Source organism: Alligator sinensis, unplaced genomic scaffold (assembly GCF_000455745.1).
Source record: "Alligator sinensis unplaced genomic scaffold, ASM45574v1 scaffold157_2, whole genome shotgun sequence".
NCBI lineage: Eukaryota > Metazoa > Chordata > Crocodylia > Alligatoridae > Alligator > Alligator sinensis.
The window spans coordinates 1614776-1641211 of NW_005842107.1; positions in this window are offsets into that span (position 1 = coordinate 1614776).

A 26436-nucleotide genomic window follows, 5' to 3' on the forward strand; every position below is an offset into this window, starting at 1 on the left:
GGCCGCCCCTAATCAGGCCCCTGGAGGCTGCCAGCTCCAGGCCCTTAAAGTGGCAGGCACACACAGTGCACTGCCACACCCACAAACAAACAACAAACTTCTGTTGAGTCAGGGAGCTTGCTGTAACTCATGGCACTTTCTGTAAAGCACCATGAGTTACAGAGGGGAGCTGCACATCTGTCAGAACCCTCAGTCATCCTTTCTGGGGAATGAGCCAGCAACAGGGACAATCTGACTGTCCCCATGCACTAGGGTGTCAGGACAGTGACTCTGTTGGCTTCCAACAGATTTAGGGAATCTGGATACAGAAAGAAGAAAAAAAAAAAAAAAAAAATCAAACCACTGCTTCCTTGCAGGCACCAGATTGGGAAGGTGGGGAAATGGTCCTCTCCTCTCACTGAAGAATGTAAGGTTTTTCCTAAGGGGAACATCATAGACACCATCTCCCAGAAGGTTGTTTGTTTGTTTTTTTTCAATGGGGGAGCTGCTATAATAAGGAAATGCCATATTAAGGCTAGCAAGACCATTGGCTATTAATATTCATATAGCCAGGAAAGTTAATTGAAAAATGGCGATTAATAAAATAAACAGTGCAGGGGCTTGACAAAACCAGAGATCCTGGACCTAGCCGCCTTAATGTATGTATCTGTGGGACTCCTAGAAGCATACCTCAACCACTGTACCAGCTTTCTATAATGTGCACATGGCTCCAAACCATTATTCAAGCAATCAGAAAATCTTAAAAAATGATTTTAAGACATGAGAACAGAGAATTACTCCCTGCTTCTTTATGGGCTATTGAATGCATGCAAGATTTCTGGGATTGTGTGTCTGTGAGCTGGACTCATGGATCTCTGGTCCTGCATCCTGTATTTAGCACAGGCAGTGCGGATTTCTCACAATCTACATTTTACACATGCATGCATTTTTCCCAGATAAGTCAGAAGGTAGTGATGCTACATATTAGTATGCATAGGTGTGCTGGTGTACATTCAGGGTATGTTCATTTTTTACTTCCATTAGAGAACTTGCCCATTGCCAGAAATCAGTGAAGATGAATCATTTCTTAAGATAGGTTAACTGAGCAGAGGCAAAATAGCAGCAGACCCACATTCTGCACTTGCTCACCTGCACCCATGACAGTATTCAATAAGAAAAATTCAGTAATAAGCAGTTTTCTTTCTATGGATGGATCTATGCTATCTGGAGGAAGGACACAGGTAGGACTGGAGACAAAGGCTTCACTGACTCCTGTCGGTGACAGCCCGGGGGTCGGGTCAGCTCAGCAGTCGGGCAGACTACATGAGCTCTGGCCAAGGCTAGAGTGTGGCCCTGGGACCATAGGTGACGGGTAGGGGGCATGGGTGGGGGGGTACATGCTGCTGCCAGCTTCTTTAGGTGGTTGCCGCTTGCACTCTTCCTCCCCACTGCTGCCAGCTTCTGAAGATGGTTGCTGCTCATCACCCCACCACTGAGGCTGCTACCCACAAACTGTGCCCCCCCCCAGACTCAGGAGGCACCAGTCACCCATGCCTAGAAGGATAGGTGAGCAGGGTGCTGCGAAGCCACATGGGTTGCTAGTGCAACGTGACCTACCATGAGTCACAATGAGATCTGGTACAGATGCTCATTACAGCACTCTAACCTACAGCGCTGAAGTCTGCTACCGTGTCCATCCAGGGCTATCTTAGAGAGGGATCCACCATTTTTACAGAGCTCTGTGTGCCCTGACCATCTGTTCAGTTACAGCTGTAGAGCGCTTTCTGCATGCCTAGTATACAATAAGCGTAACTCCTGTACCTGGCCACATTATGTTACATCCCATAGATAGTCAGCCTATCGCACTGAAATGCTGACCTCAGCATAAGGAACTTATTGCTTCCTCTGACCCCTCAGTGGTAATGCAAACTGTGAAGACAATATTGTGGTTAATAACCTGCCAATCAGTTTTTTCTGGAATGAGGTTGTCACAAAGAAAGGAAAAGTTTAGATGAAAGGGCTGGTACTTGGAAAGAGTTAAACAGAAGTAGAATTCATTGAAAAATAATGTGGTGTTAGTCAAAATGAAATAGGACATAAAATAGTAATGTTGTTAGAAGAAAGAAAGGCAGCAAATGTTGAGTTGATTGGCACATTGTAGAAGAAGATAGGTCTCTATGGTCAGTGCATACTCCCTACAGAAATATATAGTAGTGCCAATCAAAAGAGAGTCTTCACACTCTCGTGGGATTTGAAAATTTATTTCAAAGTAACTACTTGCTTTTCCTTTTAAAGCCTAAGTCAGAAGATTCATAAAGGGCAAACGAAGCAGATGGGACATTTTGAGTGATGTGCTAAATAAATGAATTGTTTGTTGAAACACTGTGTGTACAACGATGTTTAAAGATTTACACAGAATCTAAAATGGTGCAGAGAGACCTTCAAGCTTATGGGAGCAGATTTCTCTTGGAAAGACTATTCCTCATGGGAAAAAGAAGAAAAAAAATATCCCATATGCTATTGAACAGTGATCTCATAATTTCGTTCCAGTTAAACTTCCTCAGGAGACATTAAAACTTTGTTTATTGCCACTATTTATTTCTACACAGAAATATGACAAATAGAAACAGGTTTGTCATTCCAAATCAATTATGAAATAAACAACAGCACAATCACACAGAAGAACTTCATCAACACGGGACTCATTTTGAAATGTGTGTACACACAAATTTGCGCACACAGAGGATCCCAGGTGCATCAGTCAAGATATTAACTCTTTTCTGTATGGGGGGGGGGGGGAAATCAGAGGACAGAGAAGTGGGTAGGCATTCAGTGGCACAGTTAGGCAAGGGGAGTTAGGCACCAGCTGTTATTAAAGTCTCCATCCCAGATTCATCATAAATTTAAAGGAATCTCTCACATAATTATATTAAATTAATCCACTCCACCTTTATCTCCAATATGAGCAGTGGCTAGAGAAATTCTCTCTAGAAAGAGAAAAAGAATATTTAAACAGAGCTATAGTGAAGCTTGGACTTGTGTACCCACAAATTATAGATACCACAGATCACAAAATACAGTCAAATCCATTCGTTTGAAATCATTCCTACCCATTCGTGAGCCAGAACACAAGAGCATTTAAAGATTAACCATACTGCGACAACTGGAGTAACTGAAAGTTGACAAACCTTTCCTAATGTTGTTGCTACCGCTTCGAATGTTTGTGCTGCTAAGAGTTAGTATTAGCTTTTAAATCCTCCTATTTCTTTCAGAAGCCATGTATTATCTTCTAAGAGTGATGACTTTGTAGATACTACAGACCTTGCAGCTTTGGAGCTACTGGATAGAAAAAAAGCCGAGAATCTGTTGTCCACTACTGCACCTGGGCTACAGACACTACATCCTTCTTGCATTGTCATGACTGGAGCATGACTAATGCACATTCTGGAGCTCCCCAGCATCAGCCACAGTGTTCTGGCTTGGGGAAGCTGCTAGACACCTAAGGCAAGGGCACACATATTACATATGGACCATGAACTGGAAACTGCCAGTACTTCTTGGGGCAACAGAGGAGCTATGAAGGGCATATCCTGTGCTAGTTCTCAGGGCCATGAGACAATATGCCAGCCGGATAGCTCCTGGACTCAGATCACTTCTGCTCTAGTTGCCCTTCCCTCCAAACATCTAAAAATAGTAATAATTGCATCTCATCCAAGCTGGTTAGACAAAATACTAGCTTACTTATCAGACAAGGTTCTTTGGGTAAATCTGATATCTTTTATTAAACCAACTCAAATAGTTGAAAAAATTCTTCTTTGCAAGCTTTTGGGAATAGATACCCTTCATCAGGCTGAGGAAGTCTCTGCAGTTGGTGTGTGCTCTTCCTGGATAGAAGGAATAGTAAAGAAGCCAGAGGCTGGTCTGCATGCAAGATAGGTAGTCAGTGAAGATGTAAGTTGAGGAGTCAGTGGGTGAGAGACAGATTGGAGTTCCCACTGACTCCTCAACTTACATCCTCACTGACTGCCAGTCTTGCACACAGCCCAGCCTCTGGCTTCTTCACTATTCCTTCCATCCAGGACGAGCACACACCAACTGCAGATGCTTCCTCAGCCTGATGAAGGGTATCTATTCCCAAAAGCTTGCAAAGAAGAGATTTTCCAACTATTTTAGTTGATCTAATGAAAGATATCAGATTTATCCAAAGAACCTTTTCTGCCTATGTCCTTAGACCAACATGGCTACACCCCATACTCTTGTAGCTTACTTATGTAATTTTTCAAATTATTGTTTTAAACTTCCTCATAGATGTTTTCCATTGCCCATCCAAACTACAAGATGTACATTTTTAATCCTGTTGCCTACATGAACATTTCCTTGTTAAAACACATCTTGCTGTTATTATTGTTTGTTGTTTTTACACTAAACTCAAGAGTCAGCAACAGAGGCTCCCAAATCCCAACGTGGGATTCCAGTATCCATGAATTTTCCAAATGCTTAGGTCCAGATATAGACTGTCACCCAGGCCCCTCATTTCCACTTGTCATTTTTACTATTTTTTAAAATTAAAATTCTTAAAGTAAATAGGCAGAAGGCAGGGTACAGAGGCACCTTATAGACTAACTGAATCAGGGGTGTATAAGTTTTTGTGAGCAAGAGCAGGACACATCCAAAGAAGTGAGCTCTTGCTCACAAAAGCTTAGGCATATCTGATTCAGTTAGTCTATGAGGTGTATTTCTACCCTGCTTTCTGCCCGACTTCAGACTAATGCAACTAACCACCTCTCCGATTCAAGTAAATAGTCACTTAAGACACCAGCGTCACTAATCTGACTATAAGCACCTAATGCTACAGAGGAATAAATAGAAGAGAAAACAAGGTGAATATGACTGTTCCAACTAGAACGTAGGAGAAACAAAATATAGTTGTGTGCACTATTGTATGAAGACACTAAAATGTCTCCCAATCCCTTGGAACTGTTAATTGCCCGATACGTATTTAGGAATACTTAACTGGTAGTTTACAGAATAATTGGGCGAGCATTCTTTCACATTGAAGACTGCTATGAAAAAAGATGAAAGTCAACATAAGAATTAAAATGCTACGGATATCTTGAGAAGAAGGGTAAAAACAATAGAAAGTAACTTTATTTTATGCTAATGCCTAGAGTTTCTGTGCTGTTTAGATTTAGTGTCTTTACCGGATTAATTATTTAACAAGTCACATTTCAGCATAGGTAGAATTAGAAAGCGAGCCAAATAAAGTTGATAGAATCATGTTCTTTTTGTTACCAAACTAATTCAGGTAATTTAGGCAACAACAGCTCTAGCTGATCCAGGCACACACTTCAAAAGCATGGCTTCATAGCTTTGTTGGCAGCAACTTGTCATCTTCTCTCATTTCTTTCTCCTCTGTGATCCTGCAGGCTTCCCTGCATGCTTACCTATAGCTTTGACAGCAAAACATATGGGAAAGAAGAACCCCACAAACCAGACTGAGCTAGCCAAGCTTTAGACATGACTCCTTTTCTTTGAAGGACAGGACTTTTTTCCCTCTAAGGCAGCCAGTCTGAAATTCCCCAAACACAACTTCTGTTTTCAAAAGCTCATAACTCCCAATTTTAAAAAGGACTAAGCAGTTATGAACTTCTGATGGTGGACATTTGAACCATTTACTGTGCGATAAAAGGGTTGGGGGGTTTTCCATGTGTTAGCTGTTGTGCTGTAACTGCCAGCGTGCATGTTGTTAACCGTGGCAAGTAGGAGCTATATTTTGCCAATTTAGTCCTTAATGAAAGCAGGCATTTAAAAAACTAGAGAAATACCAAAGGTTTGGATACAAGAGACACACCGAACCTTGGATGGGAAAAAGTATGTTTCCCCTTAGTTCTTTTGAAACATTTGCTCAGCCTGTTTGGTAGAATCACATCTCTGCTTTGGGTCATGTTCTTTAATATTTGACTTCCACAGCCAGACAGCCCATCACATCCCCTCCCCGCTGGATGGCTTCTTCAGTTAGAGGCAGCGATTCTTTTGATCTTTGAGGTGTTACAGAATTCATGTAATTAGACATGCAGGCCTAGGACATATCAGCATTTCATCAATGCAATGTTTGATCGTGCCGTGCCTCCCACCTCTTGCAACCTCAGCCCCCACCAGTCTGAGAACAGAGGAATTGTTATTTGTCCTCTGCACCGTAGCTGTTGCCCCTACTTCTGATACCCATTTTCATCCCCCTCCCACCTCATTTCTAGCTCTGGAAGGATTTTCCCAACTCCCCTACTAGCGTTTCAAAGGCCACTGTCATCTAGCCTGTATTGTAATTAGTCTTAAGTGTCAAGGTGACTGAGTCCCGGTTTGAATGTCAATTGTATCTTTCTGGAGGTGTTTGAGTTAAAAATCTGCCTGTCTCTGAAGTGACCTTATTTGCCTTTTTCATATAGTTGATTTTTACCAGACTCTCTACTCTACATGAAATATGAGTTGACAGATAAAAAAATAATCTGTCATGGGGCTCTCTCAGCCACATCTATCGTGCTGCTTATTTTAGTCAAAGCTGTTCCTTCCCCATGCAGCGTCCCTAAGAATCTGTTCCCTTCAGCACAGCAGGGTCCCTGTTGTATGTTCCTACCAGATGTCTTCTTCTTGTGTCTGTCATCTTTGTAAAACCCAGGCAAGGTGATCAGCATCCCCACAGTGCTCCGATTGCTTCTAAGAACTTGCATACTTAGGAAGCCTCCACTTTGCCTAAATAAATCAAATCCCACTTTTCCCTAGGTCTCTGGATGGCATTCATGGTTTTTATGGTTCCTTGTTCCAAATCTCTTCTCCTAATAGGGTTTACAGACACATGACCCCCCCCCCTCCAGTCTTTCACACAGAGGTCTAGGCTTTGATCTCCTTCTCTCCGCTCAAGTCTCCCGTAAATTACCAGACTAGCTTTATCAGCCTCCAACCTGGCAACCGTCGACCACTAGTATTCACAGCAGCTATTTTGTCCCGGTGCCCACGATCCTGTTGGGATGATTCCATTGCTTCCGAGTTAATCCTGTTTCCCCAAAGCAACTCCCAGCCTCCAAGCCATAGGCTTTTACCTCTCTCTTAGGATAACAGCACTTGGCACTCAGATAACATGGTTGACGAGCTCTGTGTTGTTAGATTAAATTAGACATGCATTCAGACACTGCTGTTGCCTCCCTCATCTTATTTAATCAATGGCCCAGATTTGGAAGGGAACGCAACTTTGTTGATGTTCTTTGTGAAACATTCCCTCTGAACATGCAGAGTCACTGGATCACTGTCAGTGCCCTGAAAAAAAACACTTCTGTGGGAAAAATCCTTAGAGAGTAGGGCACTACTGAACCGTTCTACATTCTCTTTTCATCTGCTAACCTTAAAAGTGTGTAAACACATCTTTCTCCCTCCCCATGTCTCCCTGATCTTATTTAAATATGAATGGAACAAGTATTATTTTAAACAACTAGACCAGGATACCTGCTGTGCTTGGCTAGTGATACTGAAGCTGAACAATAACCTCTGGGAGAAAACAAAGTATCTCTCTCTAAAACACACACATTATATAAATCAGGGGGGGGGGGGGGGGTGGGGGGGGGGGGGGGGTTATCATGTTTTTTGGTGATACAATTTAATCTTAAACTTCTGTGGGGTATCTGGACACAACGAACTTGGATTTTAAGCCAAATGCACACACCGACTCGATGTTAAAAATCACAACTGATGATATTTTATCCTCTAACTTTTATTTTACAAACACAGCAACTAACTTGTACTGGCTGTGACCTTATTTCTTGTCAGCGCGCGCACACACACACACACACACACACGTGCACACCAACACAGTACTTAGATAAGCAGGCCCGCTGAGGTCAGCAGTATAATTATGTATAATTAAGCCCAAACTTACCAGTAATTCTATGAACCAGCTTGTCACTAAGGTTCTGCCCTTCCCTGTCTTCATCCTTAATTCCTTATCTTAAGGGAAAGCAACATATTTTATGCTCTGCATCCTACATCTGGATCTTGTTAATATTTTCTATATTCAATAAGAGAATAGTTAGCACAAGCTGCGCATAAGATAAAAGGCATCCAGTCCCTCATAGGAAACCAGCTCCTAAAATACCATGACTACTGTATTTAGAGGCAGAGATCATGGAGAGCAAAAGATTGTGGAATTCCATCTATTTAACTACTGGTTCATACCTTAAATCAGCTTATGACTTCAAATCAGCCTTATCATCTTAATAAAAGACAAGATACATTAAATATCAAAGCTTGCTTTAACTTGGACACTTCAAAGAAGTCATTACTTGACTGCTGTTACCAAACACAAAGCCTATTTGAAATGATTTGGTTGTTTCAGCCAAGTTCTTAAAGGATATGAAACCACCTGAAAATCCACACTAGGGTCTAATTGACAGCACATGGATTTTGAACTCTCTCTTATGCCTACTGTAACAGGAGAGACAGCAGGGTCGCCGTGCTAGCCCTTGCCGCCTCCTCTACTGTGCCAAACTTTGGATTTGCACCGTCCTATTCTCGCCCGCCACGACTTTGATGATATGTTTCTTTTGTAGGGAGGCTACCTCTCCTCCACTTGGCCACAGTTCTCCTGCTCTGGGTGTCCAGCGTGTCTAGGCCTTGCAGGCCTTCTCTATACGCCACCCTTCTCACCGGGGCTCTTCCCTCTGCAAGGCGGCCCCTCTCGCCAGGGCTCTTCTGTGGAGCTGGGGTCTGTACCCCCAAACTCCGTGCCCTCACTGGGGCTGGGGCCCTCACTCTATCGTGAGTCCCCTATGAGGCCTCCTCCATCCCCTTATAGCCTCACCCAAACCACCGGTGTTAAACAAACTGCAAACACAAACAACAACATAAACCCAAGGCCCTGGGCTACAACACAAACATTATTAGCCTCCAGCTATAACTAGGCTCAGGCCTACCAGGTTCTCTCTCCTACCACGGTGACCAGTGCTGCTCTGACATTCAGGTTCTCTCTCTTCTGGCCAGGAGTTTCCTCAGCCTTCCCTGTTGGTCGGGAACTCCTACTGTCTTCGACGCCCGTCAGCAACTGCCTCTGGCCTCAGCTCCCCTCCTCCTCATACAAGCCAGGACTTGCCTCTTATAGCCAGCTGACTGCTGGCAGGTGTGGGTCGTTTGCTGGCTCCCGTTGCCTTGGGAACCAGCACCTGAGGAGTCTTCCACGCTCTCAGTAGCAGGCACCTTAGTGTCCGGCTACATCTACAATTAGTTCCTCTGGATCACACATTATAAAAGTGGCTCATTATAAAAAAGGATGTATTATCCTGACAGTTTTCTCTGGCTCTTTGGCAGTATAGCCATTAGAGAAAGGGTGAATACAAAGACAATTATGGCTCTGTACCTGAGCCGTCATTGTCACTCATGCTATATTTATTAACATTGCGTAGCTGAAACTAGTTACCAGACATAAAAGTTTCAAGTGACTTAGATGACCAACTCCAATGATTAAGGATGTACTTTGGTAGTTAGAAGCTAAGTATTTTTCAAAGTTAAAGTTAAGGGAGCCTAAAGTTAAAGGATTCTAAATCAATTGGGCTCCAAAGCAGCTGCATAACTGGGTCCCTGAGCATCTTGGGTAGTAGCCACATATAGGGCATCACTGATCTCTCAAACCATCTGTAGGATGATCTCCAGCATCCTCATTATCCTGGCCTTTCCTTTCAACCCAAGAACCACATATGATCTAAGGATAAACTTGTAACTTCACCCTACTAAGGGCACTTAAAACAAAGGTCCCTGCACACAAGCCCGGAGACTGCGCCAGCGTGCTGTAATTACAGCGCCTTGGAACAGACTCAGTTAATTGAGTCTGCTGAAGCATAGTAACTACCGCCCTCCAGCCAGCCTCTGCATCTCATGTATCAGTGTCCCCACACTTCAAAGTGCTAATTCAGGTGCTTAGAACAAGCTTTAGATAAAGTGCCCCTGCTGCCATTTTGAAGCATGGGGATGCTGATGCACTATATGCTCCACACGCTTTCATTGGAGTGGCTCTCAGAGCCATTCTAATTAAAGCACTCCCTCTCCCCACCCCTCCCAGAGCATGTGTAAAAATGCCCTAAGTATCTGCACATTAAAGCTCATTAACTCATGCTAAGTGTCCTCTGAGCATGGCAGGGCACAGACAAAAGTGCTGCTCCTGGGTCTAACTCATGGCGATTCATAAAAATCATCATGAGTTAGACCGATCCCTACAATCAAACAGATGTTAGCTGCTGGACTGGGAGGGTGGAGGATTGGCTCCAATTTGGAGTCAATCCAATGAGAGAAGCTGCGTCTTTCCCTTTCCACCCCAGCTACATTGCTGCCTCTGGATGGGAGGGGAGAGAAGGTAGGGGAGGGAGATCTTCTGGGGTTCTCAGCCCCATTGGAGTAGGGGGTAGATTGGAGCCTCGTCCAAGATGAGGGGCTCCAATCCACCCCTCAACTCCAGTGGGGGTGAGAAAATCCCAAAAGGGACCTCTCTCCCTTGCCTTCTCCCCCTCCCATCCAGACACATCAGCTGCAGCTCACAGTGCTGCAGCCAGAAATTAAGTTGCTCCGCTTAAAAGGGGTTTCATTTGAACCCTTATACAACGAGGGTTAATTTGTTGCCCAATCAGAGGGCTCTGCAGCTGTGCTCTTCTGCTTGGGCATGGACTTTAGACTGATTTCAAGGGGCCAATCGCAAGACAAATGTCATTTCTGTCCGTGCTCTCAAAGTTACATCACTTCAGGCAAGGGTTAATTCTGAGCTCTACTATCTAGCTCGTGTTAGGATAAATTCAGTCTTCTCCAAAGACATAAGAAATTTTCAGGCCTCCAGAATCCCAAAATGCACTTCTCCCAGCCTTCTCCTCCATCCGCACAAAGCAAGGATAGAGACCACGTGCCATGGGCCTGCTTACCAGCCCCCCAGTGGCAAGCCAGAGCTGTGTAGGCAAGAAGTAGTATTAGCCCTAAAATTGTGACGGCTCATGTTCTAACTAACACTGCTTAACATCCACCGATTTAGTAGGTCTAAATGTAACATGTAACGACACCCTTATACTACCACAGGCTCTTCACTGGTCCCTTCAAACTGCATACATGCCATAATGAATGCATTCTCTCTCTCGCTCAGTAGAAAATGTTCATATGACAGCTTAAACATGCCAAAAATGAATCATGACAGTTATGTCAGAGGCTGAACCAGGGACCTTCAATCCTAAAATTATTAATTGCTGCAGCAGATAGTCCAAGTCTTCATAGCTGGAGACGGGAACAACTCATATCCTCTGTGGGCTGACAGAGGGGGTCAGTAACACGTGCTCATGATTAGGCTATACAAAACTCTCACAAAATCTATATATTTTTGCTTCAGTTTGATTTCTACTACTTAAAAAGCACCCTGCTGGCAGTAGAGATCATCCTTTTCCCCATCTTGCAGGGATCATTTATTTTTAGAAAATGATAAAACTTCCAGAATGTTTTATTTCAGATGAACTGACATTTAGGAGGTCTTTTTCTTAAGCTTTTTCATTATCCATCTAGGGACTTGTTAAAAATAAAGGGGTAAAGATGTTATATTTTTGTTTCAGGTACTGATCTTGTCCTATCAAAAGCACCCATTGGTGTGAGATATCTTTGTTTCTGCCTTTGCCTCCTCTTCGTTCTCACACAATGCACTTACTCTATCAAGGGATCATAGTGTCTGAAGTGATAACCAGATTGAGACTGGCAAAAAACTGGCATGCAGACAAAATCAATATCATTTTTAAAGATTAAGCTGAGACTCTGCTATCAAAGAAACTGTCCTTTAAAGGAATCTTTTTTCTTCTTCTCTCTCCATCTAAAAAGATCTCTATGAAAAGCTGGAAAAGTTTGCACCTTACATTCAGATAAAGCCCAGCCACAGAACTCAAACCTCTGAGTATGCTTAGGAGAGGTACAAAGTGGCAATCCCAGTAAGTCAAATATCAGTAACCATACCCTGTTTGCATGATCCTAGCATCAGGTCTGGATACTAGTAATATCTCTATCAAGCTAAAATGCTAGCTGAAAAATGTCCCCTTCACACAGAATTCCTTTGTTCACAGGATATAAAACAAAGGATTTGCATTAACTTCAAAATTTATTGTAATAAACTAAAAGGCTTCAATCCATTTCATAGTTTCTCTCTCAAACTTTGTTCATTTTAGAGTAATACAAGTTCTCAACCTTGGTCAAGTAATTTGTTATAATTAGTGCCAAGAGCTTTTCCAGAGCTATATACCCTGCATGCTTAAACGCACACAATTCTGCTTGTGCATATGAACTCTTTAAAACTATATATATATATATAAAATAATTAGTGTGTGCTTACAGAAACAATGCCTCATCTCATGCAAACTGTTAACAGCAGCAATGGCTATTGATACCCGAGATGTCTGCATGTTCTGAGATGCCTAATTCAACAGATGTATTACTTATGTTGTACTAAAACACCATGCATAAAATTCAAATCTTCCTCAGACTGAATGGTTGTGTGTCACTGCCCATCATAACTAGTTTTGAATCCAGGATTCATGAACTAAATCATCTGTTTTCTAACCACAAGTTTTCCCTCCTTGTTTCCTGCTGCATTTCGCATCATTTCCTAAATTTGTGTCTATGTGAAGTTTTTTTTAGAACAGATGTTTTGCTCAAATGCTTTTAGTCCAAGATAAAACAACAGTTTTAGGGGAAAGAATAGTTTATCAGAAATAAGGTATATGAACTTGTAAAATGGAAAATGTCAGATGGAAAGCCTCAAATTTCTCTATAGAACCTTAAATACATCCAGCAAGAAAAGCAATAATTCCCCAAAAGTCCTATCTACACACACCTAATCAGGTCAGCAGTGAGGCTTGTTCTACGAAGTAAATTAGGCTTTATATTAATTTCATGACCCCCCCCTTTGTGGCTGCAAAAGATCCATAGTTTCAACAATGTCCCAGAAAGGCTATTCAGCAGATTTTTCTAAGGAAAAAATCCCATCAGCTTCAACTCAAGTTTTGCCTGAGTAAAGACTACAGAATTAGGGTTTAGAGACTAACTGTGATTATGTTTTCCTATTTCTAAACTTTGAAAATAAACCATCTCTTTTTTCTTCTTTTTTTTTTTTGTTTTTTAATAATCAGAGACGTATTATATACCTTCCTCTAGAGTGTCATCACATCTGAAAAGCAGAGCACAATAATTCAAGCCATAAACATAATCAGTTGGGTTGGTATAAAGCAAATCAAAGACACAAACAAATACATGAATAAGCATTCAGATAGCACTTGCAAAGATCTCATGAGTGCGAAGGTTGGTAATATTTCTATTCCATCGGCAGAAAAGTTGTGATTTTTTTAACGTACAACAAAAATACGATTAGAAATTTGTTTGGTACTGAATTGGTCTGCGATAAAAGTTGTAGATTTCCAGGAAAGATTCCCAGACCCTAATCCCATGGGGTCAATGACAAAACTCACATTGCCTTCAGTGAGGCAAGACTGGGACTTTGATTTTAACATAGGCTTAGCCCAGGCAAGCTCCCAGCAAAGTTTGAAAGCCCTGGCCTGAACCAAAATCAAGACAGGACCCTGGCAGCACCCAGTGGGATGGGAAATCTCCCAATACGTCTTAACACCTGGTCTTCTAGCCCTATGATAGAATCATAGGGCTAGAAGGGAAACCTGAAGGTCATCTCTTCTGACCCCTTGCCCAAGGGTCCAAAACTTCACATACAAATCCTTGTCTAACCTATGACTAAAACTACAGCCAACCCTGTCACACAAGCACAAGGCATAACACCCTAAACTGCCACAGGAAAACCAAAGGGTCATCAGCTAGTGTCCTGAGAGACCCAAGCAAAAGGGCCATATGCTGCAGAGGGAGACAGAAACCCCATGATCTGTATCAATCTGACCATTGAGTAAAACCCCTTCTTGACCCCAAGACTGGGAATTGGTTTGACCCTGAGCAGGGGGGCAAGACCCTCTATTCAAGAACCTCTGGGTTTTAGTCCTAGCAGGAGCATTGTCACACGCCAGTCAAAATCCCCAGCCTTGGCTGCAGCCCAACATCCAGTGCTTCTCAGGAGGGTGAAAAAAACAACCCCCCCCCCCCCCCCCCCCAACCCTGAAATATCATAACAGAAAGGAGGAAAAAATCTTTCCTGTCCCTATGAAGCAACCAGAAAAAAAAACAACTCAGAAGCATGGGAAAAGCCCATTGTAGAACACAGGTATAGCTGCTCCTAAATCATCCCCGACCAGTGGTTGTCCAACCTCTTCTTGAGCACTTCCAGGGGTGGAGGGTCCACAACTTCCCTAGGCAGTCTATTCCACTGCCTCACTCTTCTAACACTGAGAAGTTTTTCCTGATATTGAAACTTTGGCCTTTGTTGCAAAGGCCTGATATTGGCCTTTGTTGCAGCTTGAGGCCACTGGCGTTTCCTGCTCTCTGCAGCAAAAAAGAAAAGGTGTTATCCCTTTTCTTTAGGGCTGCTCTGCAGATAATTGAAGGCTGATATCATTTCCCCTCTTAATACCCTTTGCAGCAGGCTGAATGTGCCTATTTCCTTCAATCTTTCCTCATATGGCTTGCCTTCTAAGCTCTTTATCATTTTTGTCACCCACCTCAGCAACCTCTCCAACTTCTCCACGTCCTTTTGAAAATGTGGAGCCCAAAAACTGCACACAATAGATGAGGCCTAACCAATTCTGAGTAAAGAGGCATTATCACCTCCTGTGTCTTGCATGTCATGATCCTATTTGTGCAGCCCAAAGATGCTTTTGCCTTTTGTTCACCTGCATCACACTGTAGATTCATATGAAGTCTAACCCAGCAGGTCTCCTAGATCCTTCTCCATAGTGCAGTCATTCATCCAGGTGGCACCCATTTTGTACTTGTAGTTTTGATTATTCTTCTGGATCTGTAGCACCTTACATTTGTCAGCACTAAACTTCATCCTTTTATCTTTAGCCCAGCTTTCCAAACTGTCAAGATCCTTCTCACTTGTACTCCTGTGCTCCCGTGTGTTCACAATCCTTCCCAGGGTTGTGTCATCTGAAAATCTGCTCAAGAAACACTATTCCAGCATCTAGATAATTAGTAAATACACTGAACAACACTAGGTCCAGGACAGACCCCTGTGGCACACCACTCAAAATCTCCGGCCATCCTGACATAAAACCATGTAAAGGTTTTTTGGCAGATGTACAGAGAAGACAGGTTAAAAGTAATATAAACATAAAGCAGGGGCTTTATTTTTAATGCTATAAAAGGGACATTTCTTTTATGCACAATGCATGTGTTTAATGCTACAAGATTTGTTTTCTACCTGTATCTCTAAAACTTTTGTTTTACTTCTCAGCAAGCTGCAGCAAGCCTCAATGGCAACAGCAGTAATAAAATTACCCTATTTAATATTGCTGCTCTTCAATGGAGGAGGGTCCATGCATCTCTGCCTTCTATAAGTATACTGCACACTGATAGGACTAAATGAATAATTAATAATAATGATGAGAAAGGTACATGCTGTCAAGACTTTCAAATTTTAGTCATACAAAGTACTTACAATTGCATTTGAGTTTTCCTGCGTTTCCCACCATGACAGCTTTTAGAAAGCCCTGGTGACTGAAATGTTTCCTGCTTCCTTTAAAGTTATCTATTTCATTTCCTCTTTGACATTGGGAATGTTTCTACCCCATCTTTCCCCCCGTTCCTCCTCTATATTGTGTGTTAGGCTCTACTCTCATCTTTCTCGCCTTTCATGTCAGGAAACGGATTAAACGATTTTCCTCATCACAATAAAAGAATAGCTCAGTGTTTTTCTTTCAGCTGCGCCTCTCTATTACTTCTCTGCAGTACCGGCTGGGGCCTCTTTGTATTGTCATTTCCATCTTGGTCATTCATAAATTAAACAGATCCTCTTTGTATTGTGTTTTCCATCTTGGTCATTCATAAATTAAACAGAGCAAAAATGAAAATCATTTGGCAGACTGGCTCTGGTTGGCATTAGGTTGGACGGGCATGTGCTGGTGTCCTGGGGACGACCGAATTAGATTAATATTTTGAAAGGAACTAAAATGCATTAGGCAGGCAGCAAGGATGGGGAAGCACTTTGGAAAACAAAGTTGCTTAGTTTCTACTAAAAATCATTGAGAGAAAGGGCAGCATTTGATCAACTGAAAGAATAGTTCTGAAAATTGATAAGCAGAGCTCTACCCACCCTTTCTGTGAAGGCACCTGATTTTATTTGAAAACTGATTTTTTTTTACCTCTAAGTAGACTTGTATGTGAATGTTATGGACCAAGAATTTACAGAATGAAAACATGACTGTTTACATACCAGGAAGTGTTTCTGAAAAACATTTCCAAACAGGGACTGATTTACCTCCCACTACAATTTTTGTTACTTACTTTACTAGGCGCAACAGTTTTGGCTGTATGGATTATCATTAGAAAATCTTACTGAATAATGAGTCTTAGTGAACACTGAATATTTGATTTAATTTGGCTCCATTTCTTTACATTGCTTTCCCAAGCAGATACTTCCTTAAATTCATTTGTAGTTTAAATCTGATGAAGAGTCCTCACAATTTGCACTCACTTGCTATTTAACTATTTGATATTCAAATTTCTGTGTCGCTTGACATGGCCTGGAAGTCTTTTCTACAGAGAAGCTATGAGGAATACCCATGCTTGGAGCATGTTACACCATAATTGGTTATGGAGGGCACTCTACTGTGAGGTGGGAGATGTTGGTTGGAAACCTTTCACGTTTAAGGAGAGAATGAACCTGGGTCTCCCAATTCCTGGGTTCCAGCAACTGAGATGTGAATGTTCACCCTAGTGGTTAGGGCCTTGACCAGTTCACTGTAATTTTTCTGATTGGTCTGGGGAGGTGTCCGTTACCTGCCAGCAAAGCAGCCAGTGAGGTGACTCATACCCAGTGGAGCAGTGATTCATAACACTGGGCACATTTGCAAAACACTAGAATATTTTATAAAAGAAAGGCATCCCTGCCATTTTAAATATAAAAAAAAACAAAACAAAAAAAAAAAAAAACTTACAAGTGCTCAGGTATTTTCTAAGGTGTCTGATCCCACACTATGATTCAGGCATTCAATAAGAACGCCTGCCAGATAGATACCATCAGGGGACTTAGGTGGAGAAAGGCCTAATCTTGGAATCCAGATCAGGCTTAGTTGGGAAGTAGGCACCGGACTGTTCATTTCCAGATGTAGTGATCACTGGGTTCTATAAATACAGACACACAATGAACAAGAAAAACTACCCCTCAAAGAAACTTTAATTGGAGACCAGTAGGCAACCTCTGCAGTCCATTGGTCTCTGACTGACTCGCTAGCTACTGCCTAACTGAGGGACTGTCTCCCAGTTACCAACCTCTGTGTTCCTTCTATTTAAGGAGCATCTTTAAATTAGATCCATCACTATACTGGATATGCTCAAAGGAACAATTCTAAGTCAAACAATTAGGCGCTTCCAGGGTGATACAGCAGCTGTGGGTCGAGAGGTTGGAGAAAGGATTCCGTTACATTCCATCAAACTCCAATTTGAAAATGTTAATTACAGGATAAATGGCAAAGGTGCTACATGTGCCATAAAATGAGCCACAAAAATGCTCCACATAATGCAGAAAATGTTTATGGCTCAGTTGTATGGCACATTCAATTTAAATGCGACCGGGGTTAACAACCAGTTGATTATTGGTTCTGGGGCCCAGACTGCAGTAGGGTCTGCAACCAGCCACAGTGCAATCCTGGCCCCAGGGCTGACAATCAGCTGATTGCCGGTCCTGGCCAGATGCTACAGAGGGGTAGGGGGAGCACAGCAGAGGGGAGGAGAGGGACCTCTGGCCCCAAGATCACACTGGGGACTTGAACTGCCTCTGTTACCATCTGAAGCTAGGCCAACAATCAGCTGATTGTCACGCTCAGCTGCAGACTGCCAATTGGCCAATTCAAGTCCTTAGGTGCAGTCCTGGGGCTGGAGTCAAGAATTAGTTGATTGTCATCCCTGGCTAGACTTGTGAGCATTTGACTTGCAATTTGCTAATGCAGGGGTGTCCTGAGCTTATGATCTCTAATGGCAAGGAGTAATGGTGTAGTTGGTCCAAAACCAGACTTCCTGCCATGCAAATCAGCCTGGGTAAGAAGGAAGTTATTTTTAGACTCGTATCTCTTAAGATACATGCTACAACCAGTTATGTGCTTAACTTAAATTTAGCAACTAATTGCACCCAAGTTAGGACATGCAACTCTGGTCTTCTAGAAGCGTGTAGGGTGGTTGAATAGCTCCGACATACTGTTAAATGCAGAGAGGCTAATAATAAAGAATCTGCAGCCCAAGGTGCCTGTCACTCCCCATCATTTTTAGATACAATGTTTAGGGCATCTCATGACCTAGAAGGGCTGCACCTGTCTAAATGGGACCGTGATGTTATTATTATATTGAAGGACTAACACATCAAGAGAACGAAAAAACCCTTTTTTCTCCAGCCTATCCACAAGGATTCATAAGTGAAATCCCAATGTAATAATAAGTGCCAGAACATGGGTCTAATTTTTGTTTGTTTGTTCATTCATTAGCATGACCATTTGAGGAATAGCAATCATTCCAAACACTCTCTGTAGGCTAAAGAGGAATCAGCTTAAATTTAATAAGCACTAGATAAGTCTACAGAGCATCCTCATTTCAATTAATCAAATTCGCATTTCATCTATTGACCATTTGTGTGTGTATGTGTGTGCACGCGCATGTACATATATATATATATATATCACGAACTATACCAAACATAGTTGGTATGTTCATTAAAAACATACGCCCATAGGTAATTATAAAGTTCATTACAAGACTACTATTATATCATAACTTAATATTCTTTTAGTCAAAAACCTACTTTTCTGTCCTTTTTCCTCTCAACTCAGTGCATGGAATCATCTGCAATCCCAGGGGGAGGGAATAAAAGAAAAAGGTATATTTTTGAGAACAAAAGTACTGGGTTCTTATTCATAAATAATTGAAACAAAAATTCTATCATATTTCCTATGAAATTTACTGCAGTGAATATGCTGCAATGAAAAAGGTTTAAAACAAAGTGCCATTGCAAACTAACATGTTCTCACTTAAAAATAACTAAATAAATAGGAGCTATTTTTATTAAATTAACTATACGTACATTGTACAATGTATTCCTTTTTATTTTATTTTTTTAAAACAAACGGTGAATTTTGGCCCTACTGAAGTCAAAGGGAGCTTTCCTTTGATTTTAAAGAATCTAGGATTACCTCCAATATATTGATTTATAGTTGTGTATTTTGCCATCAGAATTATTTACAAACCCTAGCGAGTCATAGCCCCCTAAACATGCACAGAGTGCTATCAAGAATCTCCTCAGTGCTGTATATATTAAATCCCCCCTGAAATATCCTTTCCACCCATACATACAACCTCTATGGCCAAATCTGAAAAAAGTCACTTGGAAGCTCTCTCTGCTCTACTTTTTCTCCCTAATCTGCTTTTGAGCTTCCTTTATACCACCGAGCAGAAATGAGATCTCACTGATGGAGATGCATTTAAAGCCGGTGACAGAATGTCTTCTCATTCTGTAACTAAAACCACACTTACTATTTTCTGCTACATGAACCTTCTTCTGTTGGCACTGGATTTATGACCCAGATACCTTGTTCCAGTCAGGCCCAAACCCTTAGGCTTACCAGGACTTCTCCATTTGATAATAGGCAAATGTTATTGATACACAGTGATAGCAGATAAAAATAATGCAAACATTCTATATCTACCAGTCCCAGGGTTCACAGAGTCAAGGTACATCTGGCCGGTATGCGAGCTTCACCCTGAGGTTCTCTCTTGAATGTCAGATGTCAGCAGTCTGGAGGTCAGAGGCTGAGGCCTACCTCCCTGCAATGGGGTGGGTGAGACAGGCTGGTGGTATGCCCTCTGTCTATGGTGGCCTAGGATTCCCCTCTTGGGGCACTTTGCTGCTTTGAAATCCTTCCTTTTGTATCTTTTTCCTCCTTTGATAACTCTTTATTCCTGGGCATTGTTGACTGGTCTCCCTGTGGTCATCATAGTGTCCATGTTCTGTCCGGTTAGCTTATTCTTTTGTTTCACAAATCCATCACATCCACATATCCTAATTTGGGCTTTTACCAGGCCTCCTAATTTGGTCTGTTCCCCAAAGCTGGAAATTCCAGGGCCCTGCAGTTGGGCACTGTGACCTGCAGAGTCCCTTCTCTCTGGGGACACTGGTCATGTTATGGAACACTGTGGTACATGTCTTCAAATTTCCCAGTCTGTGTCAGACACAGTAGGAAACTTTGTCACAAACAGGCTTTTAAAAAAAATCAGTTAACCCTTGCCACTGCCCTTGACCATTGTTCTAATACATTTACTTACAAGCCAATTCCCCAAAAAACTCTCTAGCCATCATTTCTGGGTGGCGTCAGTCTTGATTGACTGGAAATTAAATGCCTCCATTTATCTGTAGACATTCCTGGTCCTGTGGAAATCAGTGATCGCTCTCACTGACTTCAACTGAATTGCAAAAATGAAATATGGTTTTCTTGTTCTAATAGAGATGTACCCAAAACACAACATTTGATTCTGAATTCAAAATTTTACCCACACCTTCCATCCTTACGGTGGTTCTTGTATAGGAATTTTGGTCTAACTTGTTACAGGTGACACCTTTCAACTTGGCCAAGGAGTCATGGTTGGGGACTTTGGAGAAGGTGCTTTCTGTTCAGGGGAAGAGATAATGTAATGGTAGTTCCTGGGAGACTTGCTAAACAGGGGTTTCACGCAGACAATAAAACTGTTGCTAGATACCAAAAGGGAATGGTTTAACTTTACTTATTTACTTTGTGTATCTGTCCACCATTTTAAAACCTCTTTGGCAACTGAATGACGGTGTGAATACAGTCTACAAGATACTAACCTAGACTGTGTAGCAATGCTTCCCATTTCAAGTGTGTTTTAAAATACTTCAAATTTACAATGCACTTTTCATTTTTGGATTTTCTGGTTTTGTATGAGACTTTCTTGGATAGATTCCATTCTCACTGTGAATAAAGAACACTGCTTTTGTAGGATCCTTGTTCCCTAACAAGCCACACTGTTTTTTGTTGGTTTTTTTTGTTTGTTTTGATTTTTTAGGTTGGTTGGTTTGTTTTGTTTTACAAATTCAATTAAAGAAACAGGATATATATTTTTCATTTTCTACATATTAAACACCACAAAGTCAAGAAACCCTCTGGATGCAAGAGACCCATTAACCAAAAGCACTTGTTTCTTATGGCTGAGCTAGATCTTTGAAACAAATTAAAATACATATGAGCATTGTGTGAATTTAGCTTTCTTATCTAGCTTTACAACCTGGATTAGAGAATGCTCATTAAGTTAGAGGGGCACAAGATCTGGTCCTACATGTGTATTTTTTTCACTAATATTCCCTGACCTCAGTGGAAATTCTCTCACCTTAATTCCACCATAAGTGATATGAGAATCAAGCTCCACAGTTCTCATAATGAAAATCTAGAAATTCAAAATTTAATATAAATAAATTAAAAATCTTACACAATATTATCCTAAAATTACCACACTGTATTGTCACCAGCTTAGGGAGGTGTTTCATACTAAATATAGTGCAGAATGCTAAGATTCCTCATTATCTCCCATTTCACATTGTCTATAAAAAGCCTCCTATCTATCTTCCATGTGTTATGCAAAGTACTGTGCAGCTTATATCGAGATAATTCACAGCCTTGCTCTAGTTAACCTGTCAACTCAAGGTACCTGCCCCTCTCATCACACTACAGCTTTTATCAACACTTTGGGAATGGTATTTAACATCAGCACCTGCTTTGGCACTAAATATATCCAATTTAACATGTCTTCCATCTGTTTCTTCACTCTAAGAGGCCAGTAAGACATTGTATGGACATGTCTGCAATTATTTCAAAGCTTGATGAAGGAGCAGCCAAGTACTGTTTATACCAGGTGGGAAGATGTAGATGTGTCAGTTTGGCAGGGGTCACTTCCATCATTCGACAGGCATCAAATTGCATGACTCTGTATGTCAAATATAAAGGTGTCTAACATTGTCATGGTTATTATTCCTTCTCCTGTCAAGATAATGATCCCAAGTCATCTCTTGCTTAAATTCTGTCTGGTTACTTCTGGTCTTTGCCATTTTAAGCGGGATAGAAATCAAGTCCAAAGATGGAAATATAATGGGACAGTGCAGCAAGAGTATATTTCTTGCTATCATAATTAATATATTTCATTTTACAATGAAAGTTAAACAATCCTTCTTTGTAGATATGTTCTCTGTGTGGTGGAGCACAGTTGGGGTGCTTGCCACATGGCAGGGGCTGCAGTAGTCTGGGACAAAGCCAGCAGAGAATGCAGTGAAGCAAAAGTCCCTGAATGTCATTCTAAGGGAGGAGGTGTATGGCAGAGCACCTTTGGGGGTGCTTGCCACTTGAAGGCTTTCACAGGCTGAGGGGAGCCTGCTTTGGAGGAACAGCAGGGGAGACCTCCCCCAGAAACTATTTTAAGGGGGAAGGTGTGTGGCAGGGCATTGTTGGTGCCCGGCACTTGAAGAGCTGAGCTAAGCAGCCAGCAGGTGCTTGATTGCAGCGGCCATTTTAGATCTCTTGCTGCCTATATAAACAGAGCAGTGGCCTGCTGGCAGACAGATCAGAAACATTGTCTGGCTGCATGTAACATCCTGGAGGTAAGGACAGGAGCTTAAGGGTATGGTTTGGAGGCTTCTGGTCCTGGGCATGACCTAAAACTGCACCCTGCCGAGAGTGGCCTAGTGGGGCTCTCAATGGTGTGGGAGCACCCAGGAAATGCCAGGCCAGTTACCACCTGGTAAAAGGTGGGTTGGGGTGCCTTAATAGCCCCAACTCCCACAACCTGAGCCCTGTGATGTGCAAGACCCTAAGGAGAGGTAGTTGGGGCCAGGCACAGCTATGGCCAACTGAGCCCCCTGGGGAGGGAAGCCTGTAGCCCCAAGTGAGGGGGTGGTGTGGAGCCCCAGTGAGGGGGTGGAGATGAGGAGCCCCAGTGAGGGGGGAAAACAAGAGAGCTGGGAGCCCAGTATTGTCTGAGTGTACAGAGTTGCCCCAGGAAGGGGCCAGGACAAGCTTAGACTTGGTCAGGTAATTGGCTGGCCACTACTCCGGTGAGGGTTGCGGGAGAGTCCCAAAGATGGTACATCTGCCACCCAAGGTATGAGCTAGCTAAAGTCTATGGCCTAAGAGGCCTGCTCCAAGAGGGAGCTAGGCAGTACAAGTTGTCGAGCTGTGAAAGAAACCATGTGAGAGGGGGTGGAGTGTGAGAGGCCCTAGTGAAAGAAGGGCAGTAGGAATGTGCGTGCATGAGGCCTGACAATGAGGCCTAAGCTTGGTCTGGCTGCAGGCTGGGAGCAGTGTCTCATCTGGATGCCATCTGCGAGACTTGGGCTGTGGTGTAGGGGAGAAACCGAGCCACAGATAGTGCCCCCTGGCATTGGGGCAAGAATGGGCAGCCTCCCACCTTAATTAACACCTCAATTAAGTAACTACAAGGTATGGTAGGTGAGATAGGTGGGCAGTGTGCCCTGAGGCAGGTGGGGGAAATAGCACTATGGTTGGTCAGAGACAATTTGCCACACCCTGCCATTACCAGAGCATGCAAATATATATATATTTTTAGAGCCCCTGCACCTGCCATAATTCACAATCATGGGATTGTGTCCATGGGACCATAGAATCATTTGAAAAAAATCATTCACATGACGATGGAGGACTAAAATAGCTCATTCCCTGTCTGTGTCCCCCCTGGCCTCACACTCCATACAGTTGACTGGAGGGGGAGTATAGGGCATGGGCCAGCCACAATGATGAATCCAGTGCCCACCTAAGCAAACTGAAATTAAATGGACTAACAAGAAACATTTACTCTGCTTCTCATTTTGAACACCTGCTTGAGTCTGTTTGGACTTAAAACTCCTCAGTGAAGAGTGTGTCTTCAAACCACTCTGTTCACTAATTCATGGCTCTGGGCAAGTGTTAAATACAAAGCACATGCCATATAAGCACATAGATCTGGAGGTGTACAAGGGAAGAGGAGCTGCTACTCTCCTTTTTCATAAGCCGAAGGCTGCCCTGAATAGCTCTCCCACTGCATTTTCCCTTCCCCAAAAGCCATGGTGGTGGAAGTCCAACCAATCTCATCCTATCTTGCAAGTGCATTGTGAAGATCAATGAAAATCACAACTCTTCCCTGGCATCCACTAAATTTTTTCCCTATTGACTAAATATTACCCAGCCAATGAACCAGGATATCAAGAATGCATTGAGCTTATAGCTGTGAAAGGAGCTGTCTGGAGAAACAATATAATTTTTAAACTGTATTTTAAAAGACAGTGTACACTGACTGCTTTAATAATTCATGAAACATCTCTTTCTCAATATGCACTGAATTTTGATATCCTGATTACCTGACAGAGCTTCTTTGATGCCAAACTGTTGTTCATTAAATATTACTCACTGTTTGCTGTTAATCGCTATATTGTTCCTCTCTCCAGTTATGATGCACTTAAATGGCTGTTCCTTTTGGGTTGTTAATATTCTCTCCTCTTTATTTGGTGCTAGAGCTTTCATTTTCTGTGACTTAAATACTGATAATATTCAGTTAAGCAACATACCTTTTAGATCTGTGTGCCAGTAAAGGCACCAAAGTTTATTAGTACCATGATACTAATAGAAGCTTTCATTATCTCATGGCCATATTTGCATATTCCCACCTGGTCATGATAAGGGTCAGCTTTTGTTTTAGTTTGTCCCATGGTATCAGTTAAGGTTCTGATTCCACAAACCTTAGAGAGAAAAAAGCTTCACCCAAAGATGTCAGTTAGGAGCAAAATCTCACATGATATATGTGACAGGGGGCCTCCTCAGGGCCGACCTCCATGGCCCACCCCCTGTCTTGTGGGCAACCGCCTGCCTATCTCGTCCGCCACGCCTTTGATGATATTTGATTCAATCAGATGTCAATTAAGCGGGAGGCTGCCCATCTAGTGCCCCAATGCCAGGGGGCGCTCTCTGCGGCTCCTATCCTCCCCAATACCACAGCCCAAGCCTCGCAGATGGCATCATGGTGTTCACATAATCACCGGCCCCACACTGGGCCCCAGAATCTTCCATACAGGACCCCTCTATGATCCTTCCGATCAGGCGGCCTCTCCGCCGTCATCCGGGCTACCTAGCCCCCCCAAAGCTACTTTCCCCTCTCGGGCGTGGTCCCCCCGGGACCTTTGGCCTCTTGCCCTGGCCCACCTCCAGGCCAGTCGGAACCCCAGGCCCCCGGCTCTTGGGCGTCCCTCGCGGTGGGCCCCTGGCCCTTTTAACCCTCTTGGTCCTGGCCCCAGCATGGGCCAGTCGAGGGTACTCTCTCCTTCGGGCTGGGTCTCTAGCCGCTCACGGCCCTCTGGGCCCCCCCCCCAACAAACACAAGGGTAACCCACCCGGTGGTGGTGGGAGCTAGGGGTTAAGGTGCCCCGATCCACCTTTCACCGGGGTGATAACTGGCCTGGCATTTCCTGGGGGCTCCCGCGCCACTGAGAGCCCCACCAGACCACCCACTCCCGGCAGGGTGCAGTTTCAGGTCATGCCCAGGACCAGGAGCCTCCTTACCAACCCCTTGCAGCTCCCCCTTATCTCCAGGTTGTTCTCAGCAGCCCTTCAGCCAGGCAATGTTGCTGTCTGGCTCCCTGCAGCCAAACTGCCCTGTTTATATAGGCAGCCCTTGCCTCTAAAATGGCTGCCCTCGTCAAGCACCTGGCGGCTGCCAGCTCCAGGCCCTTAAAGTGGCAGACACCCCTTGTGCTCTGCCACAATATAAATGGAGTGGACCTGTGACAACGGGAACCAGCCAAAGGACAATTTCTTTGAGAGTAGCTATGGACAGCAAGATCAAGCCGCCAGTTAATTTCTTGGCTATAATTTAATTGCAAGAAGCATGTAAGCTAGAGCTGTGTAGGACCTAGACTTTCCACTCCATGATGGAAAAAAAAATTGTCATTTAAATATCTTTCAGATCTCTAACTAAAATTTGGAATTATGGGGAGCAATTAAACAGAATTCTAAAACTTTTAGCATTGGCCAGTTACCTGGTCCCTACAGATCATTTGTCTTCCACTAAATCATCCTTTTCTTACAGAAAATTATTCCAGAAGAATCGCTTGACCAATAAGGCCACATCTACATAAGCAGGAGTGTGTGTTTGCAGCAGCACAAATTTGTGCTACTACCTTGTGCCTCCGTGCATGCCCGTGTCCACGCACTTGGCAGCAATACACATTATCTCTGCTCCACGTGCTGCAAGGGCGGGGGG